Here is a 13140-nt window from a genome sequence, read left to right on the forward strand (position 1 = left end):
ACTTTATGTACATATATGTATTATGTTGTACATTGAGTGTAGGTATATGTATTTTGTTGTGGTGTACACTAGGTGTAGGTGTATGTATTGTGTTGTGTTGTACACTGGGTGTAGATGTATGTGTTGTATGTCAGTTATAGGTGCATGTATTACATGGAATTCTATGTCATGTGTGGTTGTATGTGTGTGATGCACACTATGTGTATGTGCACATGGTTGAGGAGAAGGCACTGGGTGTTTTTCGGGTTTGGAAATCGATCAGAGTGCATATAGAATAAGGACAAAGGTAGAAGCTAAGGATTGATTAAAGAATAAGTATCAATATTTTGTTACAGTTTTATTATGCATGTGATTTATGATTCTGGTTTATGATGATTACATGTGATCTGTGATTCTAGTTGATGGATACATGTGATTTATGATGTTGATCTATGATGGTTGTGTTTTGAGCTAACCTGATGTGATATATTTATACATGGTGATTTGGTCAAAGATGCTAGTTTGACTTTTTGTGACAGGAAGTAAACAGGATTGTAAGTGTACCTTATTGACGAGCTACCAATGAGGTAAGATTTGAAGTTATTTAAAATTATTTTAATCTAATGGAAATTATGTGCTTGGTACATGAAAGCATGAAATCCTCGGTTGGGTGGTTGAAATCGACTATAAGAATTAGCAGCAATGACAAAATGAATTAGAACATGCAATAGTATGCTGGTAAAGCACTTCAGGAGTAGGGCCATTGTGGGACATTAGTACTGGTGAGCTCCAGTATTGTAGTAATAATGCTACAACTCCTGGAGCTTCCTTCTCTAATTTTATCAACCCGGTAGTTCGTAACAAACTTGGAAGCGACAGTGCTATATGAACAAGTACTAGCTCTTGTCGCAGCTGTCACTTGGTCAGCTGGCACAAGTCCGCTAGGGCTCAAGCCAACTTCTATGAGTTCTCAGAAGAAGCTTTTTAACCGATGAACGAAAGCTATCTCAAAGGAAATTAACCTACTGTAGGAAGGAACTGAAAGCCAACAAGAAATGAAAACCCTAGCAAACCCTAATTCTACCAACTAGTCCTACTGATGCAAAGGTGGGAATGCAAAATACTGAAAGAGGTGCCATTACTTCTAGGAAGGTGAGATGCATGTGTCTAGACTACTTTGATCTAAAGAAAGCATATTTTTGTATTTTTGTTCAAGTTGTTGGAATTATTATGTGTGTGCTTCTAACTGGGTCTTGACTGTGCAGGGATAGATCAGGGAGGGAAATGCTTGAAAAAGGTCAGGAAGGCTCAGAGAGGGTCTAAGGGGTCCCTAGCATCCTTTCAGAGAAGTTCATAAAGTTCAGATGCTTGGCAACCGTGTTTACAAGCTTCTACAGGAAGTCTGCAGGGGTTCTACAGGATGTTCAGGATTTCTACAGGAAGTTCACTAATTCCTACAGGATGTTCTGCAATAGGATTTTTGGTTGATGGATGAGTGGAAGAGGCTATAAGGATGGTCCAGGAGGTAGGAGGGGAGATTGTGATGGCTTATGGAGAGAGAGATGAGATGAAGAGGGGGTGTGCAAAGCTGGTTGGCCTAGAGGTGGTTAGAGGAAATGGAAGGCCGAAAAGGTAGAGTCACGTGGGTGGTAGAAGAGATAGGAGGTAAGTGGTCTAATTGAGGGATGAGTGGATGGCCTAGGCACGGCTTAGAAGGATAAGGGAGTGAGGGAGTAGTACTGCACAGTGTAAATGAAACAAATCCTCCGTGTCTTGCATAAAACCGAAATTTCATCACCCTATTCTAACTGTTTTTATGAAACCACAGAACAGCAACGTGATGTTGTAAGGAAACTCTTGCATGTCATTAAAGCAACGATTCATTCCACAAGATCTGAACACATGGATGTTGCTACAAACGAGAACATTGCATCAAAGCTTACATGAACGTATAAAACAGTGTTTTTGGTGGGTGGCACGGTCTGCAATTCCAGTCTCTAAACAAAGGTGGAAGTGAGCGTGCAGTCAACCCTTTTTGGAACTCTGATTACCTCTAATCTCCTTACTCTAATCTAAACAACTGAAAGCAACTTTGTTCATAAAACTAACCTACTTAATCACACCAAGAAGTTCAACTCAACAAACTGTGTTTCCAAATGCATGTAAAGGAAAAGAAATACAATGCTGAAAGAAAAGTAACAATACAAAGAAAGGAGGCCTATCGCTCTCAGGTTGGGCCCAACCCCGAGAGCTATGGCTCCTCTAAGAACTCAGAACTGAACTCAAATCTGCCTGCTTTTCATTAATAGATAATAGTCATAAGTCAAATAACATGCCAAAAATGGCTTACAAAGAGCAAAACAGAGCTATCAGCTCGTAATCCAGAGTATGCAACAAAGTTTCAAAAGTCCCCATCGAAGGCTACAGCCTCATCATTTATACATTACAAGGGCCAAGCTGGCCTCCTAAATTAGTGGGGTTTGGCTGTCCAAACTAAGAGTAATCTGTTGTTTCCTCACAATCCGTTTGGCTGCCTTCTAGCTCAGTGGTGGTGGCTGTTGGAGCTCGGAGTTGGAGTGGAGATCACGAGGAAGGCCATTCAATGCTGTGGACAACCTTCCTACAAAACCTCAATCCCATCTTGGCCGTCTCCTAGCCCTCATCTGCGTGGTTTTGCTCCATTAAATGTCAAAAAACCTGAAATAAACATGTGTTAGCCACCTAGGAATAGTGACTGCCCTCATTCGTACAAATGACATAAATATACTAAAAAATGATGCATAAGTTATGAAAAATGAAGGGTTGAGCAAGGGTAAGTAGGCCAAATGAGCCCAAAATGTTACCAAATTTGGGGCTCATCATCACCCCCCAGCTAAAATTATTGCTCATCCTTGAGCAACTAATCCAGCTCCTCATCCTTCATTGCCTTTACTGCCACCCTCACATCCCAAGCTTCTGCAGTAGTGTCCTCCTTACTGACATGGAACCCAGCCTTTCTTTCCACCTCTTCCCACTTTTCATGCTCATCTTTCTCTGTGCTGCCTTCCATCAATCCTAACAACAGAGGTGGGCTTAGTTTGAGGCCAATCCAGCTGGCCTGGAGGTTCTGCATATATTTCTTATAAAGGGGCATCCGTACTAGAGCTTCCCTCATTCGAGTTGGAGTATGATACTCTCTGATTTTTAGACTGTGGGCCAATGTATTCCATCGGCGGGTGCAAGCATGAACACAGTTGTCCCCTAGCAGTCTCTCCATATCCTCAAAATGCGCTATGGCCTGGGCTTGCTGATCCATATATTTCAATGAAGCTTGAGGGTCGGTGGATACGTGTTGGTGTGCTGATATTAATGCCGTTGGATCCCATGGTTCTGCTCTAATTAGTAATGGCTCATTCAGCTCTCGGTTCATGACCGCTTTGGCTTCTGCTGCTCTTTTGTCTTCATGGTTCAACCATGAGGCAAGTGCCATTAACTACATGTCCCCTAAGACCGTGTTGGGATCCCATGAAGTCACATTAGGAAGGGCCAAATTATGGAGGTAGAACTCCGATAATTTGGCCTTATCCTCTGATGAACTGGTATTGCATAATTCAGTGAACTGCTTTGGGTCTTGGAGCTGAGAGATACCCCTTTGCTCCAATGTATTGATCTGAAATTGTAGCCATTGGTCTCTCAGGTACAGGCCATAGTATTTGGCCGGCTCTCTGCATTGTATAACATCCATGGCCCAACTGGCCATGCAGGCCAATTGTGCCTCCTTCTGCTGCAACTGTTGTTTGAGAGCTTGCACCTCAATTTGTGCTTGCAGCTCTGCTTCCTGTAGATGCGTGGTTGGCTCCCCAAGACCGATGTGCAGTTCCTTTTTGCCTTGTTGTTCTGCTGTGATGTCCCCGGAGGATGTGCCTGTTCCTCTCCTCAGCTCCTGTAGCTGCAGTCTAAGTTTTTCGTTTTCTTCCTGTAGGAACACCCGTTGGCAATTTGCCACGTGTTTAGCCATAGCTAATTCCCTTCTGGCCTCCTTGAGTTGCTCTTCCAAGGGGCCTATGTCCGCCACACCTTTTGATTTGGCTATTTTCATCCACGTGTGTGATTGTACTCTCTCTTCCTCTAATGCAAAGAACAGTGGCACAGTGAATTTCTGTGGTATAATTTTACTAGCTTCTAAGAAGTTATAGTATGAGCTCAGACTTGGCTGAGGGCTAGGCTCCGGAATATGCTCTTTTTCTTCTTCTCTTGGTGGCTCTACTTCGCCCTCCCTCGGTGGTGATGAGGGTGCTTCCCCTTCCATTCTCTCTGTCTCCTTAAGTCGGGCTAAGGTTTCCTGTAGAGCAGCCTCAGCATCCTGTAGCCGGGCTTTTGAAGCCAATTGGTCTAACCTTTCCTTCCAAGTAGTTGTTTTCGGGCTCCCCCTCTCATAGGTGACTGATATCCTTGAGGGGGACCTATCCTTGGGTGAAGTAGGGGCATCCTTTATAGTGATTGGGCTGTTGGATGGAGGCTGTGGCTTGCCCGTTTCTATTCTCACACTTCTCCTAGCTTTAAAATATAGAGTGGCCTCCCTCTTTCTCTTTTCCTTTGGCTTAGGAGGTGTACTGATGGCGGCCAGCACGGCTGCTGCCTCCCTTGCAAGAACGTCGGCTTTCTTTTCCTTGGGTTTTCTTTTCTCAGGGCTTCCTGTAGAAGGCTCTTTTTCAGCTGATTTCTGGCTTCCTGTAGAAACCGGTTTTGGTTTTCCTGTAGAAACAGGTGGCACCACTTTAGTTTGCTTTGCTGAGGGTGTTTTGATTTTTGGCTTGGTCGAGGCTACTGTCGAGGTGCCTTTGCTGACGTGGACCTGCTCCGTCTTGTCCACCCTGCTTTGCAATCTTTTCTCTCTGGGCGTTAATATGGGTGTGTCCTCCTTCTCTTTGGCACCCTTTTTCTCTTGTTTCTCCTTTTTCTCTGTCTTCGGTGCTTTGGCCGTGGGTCTCTGGCCTTTTTCTTTCTTCCCTGCGGGTACTGACTCCTTCTCCTCACTGCTGGAGGAACCAAGCTCTTCAGTCAACATTTTTATATCGCCATCCTTGGTCAAATTTCGGAAGGCTTCCCATGAGAGAGGGACTTTGTATGTGTGGAGTGCATCCTCCACGAGGAGCTTAATAAGCCCGTGATGAGCTACCTGGTCTGGTGTGCCTTCTCTCAACTTGGTAGCACATTCAGTCATAGACTGCAGTAGAAAGTAGGGAATACTTAATTTGTTCTCCGCAGGTAGGTCCATCTGATGCCTTAATTCTGTAAGTAGCCGAAAATGGTACCCATACACAATGCTAAACCGACCTTCGCAGGTGATGTATTTCATAATTTGGAGGCTGACTTCGCTCCAAAGTGGCAGTAAGCTAGTCCTGCGAACCCCGTTCTTATCCTCCGAGAACTGCTCCTCTGGTGGGAAGAATTCCTTCTTAGCCTGCTGGCCTAATTTCCTCTCTTCTTTGTCCCATGGTACCCCCATTGGGAGCTCAGTAACTCGGCTGATGAATTGTGGGGTGAGTCTGAGACTCAAACCCCTGAAATTAACAGTGGCTAATGTCTTTGATTTTGGCTTCAGAGCCCGCAAGAACTCCTTTGCCACCTCATCATCATACCCTTGCAATTTGTCGCAGAACGACATCCATTGCGCGCGAGTGAACAGCTCCAACACCTCAGGGTTCTCTCTTAGTTTCTTGGAGTCGGTTGGTTCCTTTCTGATGAACCCACCCGGCATGGTGACAAACTGCTATGTTGGCTGGAGGTGGCGGATGCAAAAAAATAGCCTTTTGGGACAGAGCGTAGAATTACACCTCTGCCACGCATAAAATTCATGAAGACAATCTCCAGATGAACTTTAACAGGGCTTAATTACAAATTATATCCTGTAGGAGACTTTACATACACCTCAACGACAATTCATGCAACCGACAGACAACACTTGCAATTCTTTTATGAGCAGACTGTAGAACGTCAAATCCGCCACCCTCAAAACCAATTGCATGGAAGGCAAGGTTCAGGCTTACCTTTTTAACTCGCCACCTTTGACGTGAGGAGCCCAATTTTCCTCGTGGCAGTGGGCTTCCTGTAGGAGCAGCTTTCCTGTAGAAACAGCGCACGGGGTCTGGAGAACACTGCAGAGGTTCTGCGCTCTCTGTGCTGCTATCAGACGTTTGAACGGCTGAAGACTTGGAGTGTCGAGCTTCAGAGGAATCCGGATGCTCACTCGACTTCTAAACGGTTGATGATAAATGCGTGGGGTGGCAATCTAGCTGATAGATTTGAATCCGGCGGAATCTGTGGCACGGGGGTGAGTTGTCCCTGCTGGACCATTGGACGACGTCACTTAATCATTCTCCTGCAATTTCCCTGACTGCCGCATCATTCTCCGCAGATCCGCCGCCGTCATTTCTGTTAAAACGCGCTTCTCCCCGACTGGATGGCTCTCACGTGTCCACTACCCGTTCCTTTTTGCCACGACCACCTTTTACACATCCGACTAGACCATCTGACTGGTCGACGTGGCCAGTCGAATGGCCATACACCCGCTCACCCCATTCATTTCATACTTGCAAACATTTCAAAGTAATATTCATGTAATTCGACGAAAGAAAGGGCGAGGCACTTACCTGTGCGGCCGCGACACGATTTCTCAGGCTTCAGGACGATGATGACTATATTTGCTTGTTGCTGCTTAATTGCACAGGCCCGGAGGTTCCTCTGCGCAGGCTGCTGACGATGAAGCTTATGACTCGGCTACATGTGCCCGCATTATTATTGCATGTTGTAGGCGATTGAATGGTGTACACTCTAGTTGGCTTAACTGCTACGAGACTCCTGTAGGATGTCCTGTAGCAGTTTTTCCTCCTCGGGTGCATGCTGAATGATGAAGACAGTGGCATCACGATCACGCTCACAGGGCCCTCGGATAGCTGTGATGGGTATTACATGGCATCTCAACATCTTTTTTCATTTCAGAATCGCTTCCTCTTGATAACTCAATGATCTGTTTTGATTGTGCAGGTACTTTTATTGCATGTCAACTGGGGTGGTAGAAGGAGGTGACAGTAGTGTGTGATGGAGGAAATATTAGCTTGCATGCCTCCATGTCGAACCTTGGTCGTTAGATCTCCCCACACAATGAATTCTGGGCCGTCCAGAACTTCTACAGGAAGTTTCCTGTAGAAATACAGAACTTCCTGTAGAAAGTCTGCAGCTTCCTGTAGAAGAATAAGCTGTGATGAAATCGTGCCCATACTTTGGAGAAGATGAGTGCTTTTGGAAGAGGTGCTGGTGAGGTCTCCTGGTAGCATGATAAGGACCCTTGAATTTGAGTTGAGAGACCTCCCCTCCTTCATAGAATACCTGCAACCTGCATGCATTGCCACATTGTAAACTTGTTGTCCCTGTCTTTTTTGCTTATTGTTTTTTTTCTTCTTTTTTTTTTTTTTTTTTTTTGAAAGATAGCAGGGGCGCCTCAATGAGGTTTTCACCCTTGCCATCTGCCTTGAGCGCCTCAGAGAAGTTTTCACTCAAGGATCTTTTTCAAATCTTTTTTTTTTTTTTTTGAAAGACAGCAGGGGCGCCTCAATGAGGTTTTCACTCCTACCACCTGCCTTGGGAGCCTCAGAAAGGTTTTCACCCAAGGATCTTTATTTATTTATTTTTTATTTTTTATTTTTTTTAAGATCTTTCAGGGTATGCCCAAAACAGAGGCAGAACCCTTCTCTATGACCAACACTGATTTCTCCACAGTTTTGATGAACTCTTGTCTTGAGAGAGGTTTCCTGTAGATCTTCAGTCGATGCCCATTGACAAGCATGGGGATGGCCTCCTCATCAATGGTCCGAATAAGAACAGATCCATTGTCATGACATTTTTCCACTGCATATGGTCCCAGCCATCTGGTTCTCAGCTTCCCCTTGAAATCTTTATGCTTGGAATCATACAACAGTGCCCAATCTCCTGGCTGAAATTGCTTGTCATTGAGGTGTTGGTCATGCCACACCTTTCTCTGAAGTTGAACCACTTCTGAGTGAAGGAGGGCCTGCATTCTGTGCTCGTCCAATCCATTCAGCTGCAATAACCTTTCTTGTTGGGCATGGCTGAGATCTAGGTCCAGCTGAGCTGCCATCCTCAAAGTGTTGTATTCAAATTCAATTGACAGCAAAGCTCTCTTTCCATAGACCAGCTCATAAGGTGTGAAGCCGGTTGTGGTCTTCCAAGTGGTGTTGTAAGCCCATGTGGCCTCAACCAGGCGATCTGCCCAATCTTTCCTACTGCTTCTCACCACCTTAGTCAAAATCCCTTCCAATGCTCTATTGGTGACTTCCACTTGCCCATTTGCCTGAGGATGATAGGGGGTGGAAGTCCTATGCTTGATTTTGTGATGAGCTAGTAGGTCCTCAACCAAGTTGGATGTGAACTCACTTCCTTGATCGGTGACTAGCTCTCTTGGGTAGCCAAACTTGTAGAAGATGTTTTCCCTTAAGAACTCAGCCACCTTTTCTTCTATCGCTGCTTTGATTGCTTTAGTTTTTTCCCACTTTGTCAGGTAGTCGGTGCATACAATGATGTAAGACCTTTGCCTCGAAGGAGGGTTGATTGGACCCACAAAATCCATACCCCACTTCTCAAATGGATCAAGAGTCACTTGAGGTTGGAGAGGCATCTCATCCCTTTGAGTCGGTTTCCCCATTCTCTGGCATCGGTCACATTGGCTGATATACCTTCTGACATATTGATGAAGTGTGGGCCAATAGTAACCTGCCTGCAGGATTTTGAAGGCAGTCCTCTTTGCTGCGAAATGTCCTCCACAAGGCCCATCATGACAGGTGAGGAGGATATCAAAGACTTCCTCCTCCCTTACACAACGCCTTAAGATCTGATCAGGGCCAAGCTTGAACAGGTTGCCCCCGATCCAGGTGAATGAGGCACTTTTTCTGATGATTCTGCTCTTCTCTCTGGAGGATAGGTGCGGAGGGAGCTGTGCTGAAACAAGGTAGCTTGCTATATCAGCAAACCATGGAGAGAGTACTGAAATAGCAAACAGATGTTCATCAGGCATCTGGTAATCCACTGTTCCATCCTCATCTGCAGATAAATCCAATCTAGATAAAAAGTCAGCAACAACATTTTCTTTACCTGGTTTGTCAACGATAGTCAAATCAAATTGCTGCAACAAAAGTAACCATCTAATAATACGAGCATTCACATCTGGTTTATTCATTAAATATCTAATTGCAGCATGATCAGTATGTACAAATGTTTGATAGCCAATGATATAATGTCGGAACTTGTTCAGTGCATGGACCACAGCCAAGAATTATTTCTCAGTTACAGTGTAATTCAGTTCTGCTTTGGATAAGTTTTTGCTAACAAAGTAAATGGCATACGGAAGTTTTTGTTCAACTTGTCCTAAGGCTGCCCCTATGGCTTTGTTCGAGGCGTCAGTGTGGATGTGGAAAGGTAGGGCCCAGTTTGGACCTCTCAAGATTGGGGCAGACACCAACTTGTCTTTTAATTCATTCAGAGCCCTCTGACAATCGTCAGTCCATTTAAACTCCACATCTTTTGCCAACAGGCCAAACAATGGCGAGGCTAGCTTACTGAATTCTTTAATGAATCTCCTGTAATACCCTGCTAATCCTAAGAAACTCCGAACATCCCTTACCTTTTGAGGAGGTGGAACCTTCTTGATGAGAGCAATTTTGTTAGGATCCACCTGTAACCCTTGGCAAGAAATGGTATGGCCTAGCACGGTCCCTTCAGTCATCAAGAATTCACATTTTTCAAGACTAAGGGACAGGTTCATCTCAATGCATTTGGTTAGGACTTTTCCCAGATTGGACAATGCTTCCTGGAAGTTGGACCCATAAGGAGTGAAGTCATCCATATAGATTTCCACCGCATCATGGACCAGCTCAGAAAAGATGGTCAAGACGGCTCTCTGGAAGGTGGCAGGAGCATTACATAGTCCAAAGGGAAGAACTCGGTAGGCAAAGGTACCCCAAGGACAAGTGAAGGTGGTCTTATCTTGGTCTTCCGGGCTGATTTGGATTTGGTTGTACCCGCTAAACCCATCTAGGAAAGAGAAAAACTTCTTTCCTGCTAGTCCATCCAACACTTGATCTATGAAAGGTAGAGGGAAATGGTCTTTCTTGGTAGCCTTGTTCAGTTCTCGGTAATCCACACAGATTCTCCACTTCCCATTTTTCTTGGGAACCAACACCAGAGGGGACACCCATTCGCTATCAGAGATGGGGTAAATGAATCTGGCATCCAATAGTTTTTGCAATTCTTCCTTGACAATGTCCTTAAGGGCTGGATTCATCCTCCTCTGGGGTTGCCTAACCGGCTTACAATCCTCTTTGATGTAGATGTGATGGGTACAGACCGAAGGATGGACTCCTTTCATCTCCTTATAGCTCCAAGCAAAAGCATCTAGATGACTGACCAACAGACTACACAGCTCCTTTTCCTAGGAAGGAGATAGGGAGGACCTGATCTTTAACGTTCTCTCAGGGTCGAACTCCACATTCTTGACTCTGGGAGTGATAGGGTTGGTCGCACAAAGGTCCACTAAGTTGCTGGCTTGGGCATCCTCCACCAATTCCTCTAAGGACAGTGCACTGGGAGGTGGATTCTGGATCAAGGTCTCAATCAAATCGTCCTCGGTTGGGGGGTCTCCCCTAGTGGTGTCTAGGGTGCACAAAGGTGCTGAGTACACCTCATCCTCTTCTCCTTCCTCCAACCAAAGTGGTAAGTCATTCTCTAATGAGGGTTGGGTAGGAGGGTATAGGACTAGCTGCTTGGACATAGGACCATTTTTGATGGTCATGTTTCCTGCACGACAACTTATGTAAGCATCTGCAGTGGCTAACCAAGGCCTTCCCAAAATAAGAGGATATCCAGTGAGCTTTGCCTTTGGTTGCAACACCAAGAAATCTGCAGGGTATTCCCAAGAGTCAACAGAGACCAAGACATCCTCCACGATCCCTTCGGGAGTCACGGTGGAGTGATCTGCTAGTTGTAGGACTGTCGAGGTCTTCCTCAAGGAACCCTGAAGGTTGAGTTTGAGCATGGTATCCCTGGTCATCACATTAATGGTAGCCCCCAGATCAATCAAGGTGTGAGGTATGATGGTGCCATTGATGTGGACATCTACTACAGGACTCCCAGGATCTAGATACTTTGGGCAGATGACTTGTCCCAACATAAGGTCAGACAGTTGTCCTATGACATTGATGGTTGAAGCATCCCTCTTTCGCCTGCCTGGGTGTCTGAAACACTTTTCCTTAACCAGTTTGTTGTATATTGGTACATCCTTGATGGCTTGGAGAAGCGGTATTTTCACACACAACTGTTTGAGCTCTCCTAGAAGCTCATCCTCCTCTGGGTTGGGTTGTGTGGTGGCTGTTAGTCTCTCAGGAAAGGGTGGAATAGCCTTTGGTTCACTTTCCTATTTTTCTTCCTTGTCCTCTGGGGGAGGAGGTTGGCGATCCGGAAGAGTCTTTCCAGATCGCAGATTGATCTCCTGGACCTCCACAGCATAGGTAGGGCATGTTGTTTCCCCAGTATATACCTACTGGGCCTGTCTGTTGTTGGGGTTCGGGTTCGGTTGAGCAGGCATTTGAGGTTGCCTTGGAGGAGCAGGAGGTAATGGTTGAGGTTGAACTGGTGGTGGAGGCAAAATGGCGGGAGGAGTGTTGTACTGGGGCCTCCACCCCGATTGAGGTGCATTCCACTGAGGCTATGGTTGGGCATGTGAGTGATACAACTGAGTAGTGGGTTGAGTATGGTACTGAGGTGGGTAAGACCATGGAGGAGGCATAGACCAGGAAGGATGAGCAGGGGGACCCCAGGAAGGCATAGGAGTAGCTTGGTTGGGGCTGTAATAAGCTTGGGGTGCCCCTTGCATCCCCTGCTGGTAAGGTCTAGGTCCTTGTGGCCTCCTTTGGTTGAGGAAATAGAGAGGTTTGGTGGGGGCTTCTGTCCCTTGATACATGGCTTTAAGCCCAGGTAAGGTTGGACATTGGTTTGTGGGGTGATCCTCCTCACAAACAAAACATACCTCAACCGAATGTAATGGGCATTCGTTCTTAGGGTGTCTCCTTGTACACCTAGGGCAGAAGATAGCCAAGGCCCTCTCAGCTTCTTCCTTCTTCTGTTGGATCCTGAATGTATCAAGTTGCATGGCAATGGTCTGTCTCACCTCACTCTTGAGATCCTCTAATTGATTTGCAAACTCATGTTTGGAGAAAGGAATACCAGCTGAGAGGAGGTTTCCTCTACCTCGTTTCCGGGCTGCCCTAGAGTGGTTTCTAAACACAGTCTTTATGTCCTCATAAGGTAGTTGGTAAATATCTCCTCCATCTAACATGTGAAGGGTATCTAAGAGGTCTTCAGGGACTCCTCGGAGCAGGACCAACTTGAGGGATTCAGGGTCAAGTGTGCACCTGGCCCGTTTATAGCTAAGTTGGAACCTTTCCTCGTAATCCTCTAAGGACTCATCATTTCCCATGGTCATCCGAAAGATTTCTCCCTTGGTTTCCTTGGACCTACAGTAGTCCCGGTACTTGGTATTGAAAGCTTGCTGCATCTGAGCCCAAGTGGTGATACTGTTCCTAGGTAAGCCCATGAACCAGCGTAATGCTGCATCCTTAAGGGTTGAAGGGAAGAGTTTCAGCTTCTGTTCATCTTCAGTATAGTCATAGGTTCGACAAAGGACAACAAACTCAAACAGGAAGGTATCAGGATCTTCAGTAGTCAGTCCATGGAAGTGAGGTAAGGCGGAGGGGCTAATGTTCTTCATTTTCATGTCTCCATTGGTCTCTCGGATGGGGAAGGCACCTTCTATTCTCTCATCTTCTCCCCTATTGTCAGCCATAGCTTCAGATGGAATGGTCTCTAACTCTTCTTCTGCTATAGGATCTTCATATATCTCAGGAGGTTCACCTATAGGTTCTTCTGGATCACTATCACCGAAGAAGAGAGAAGGGTGACTCAGTGATGTAGTGGGGGTGTTGGGTAAGAATTTGCCTGTTTTATCTCGATTCCTACGAGGCATGAAATGGAAAGACTTTTGATTGCTTTTGTTTTTTTTTTTTTCTCTGGTACCTGCAAAAACTGAAACAGATTGATCTACAACTAACTATC

This window comes from Pinus tabuliformis, chromosome 1_1 (assembly GCF_031772625.1).
Source record: "Pinus tabuliformis cultivar Carrire ecotype Pingquan chromosome 1_1, CPIR1, whole genome shotgun sequence".
NCBI classification, from domain to species: Eukaryota; Viridiplantae; Streptophyta; class Pinopsida; order Pinales; family Pinaceae; genus Pinus; species Pinus tabuliformis.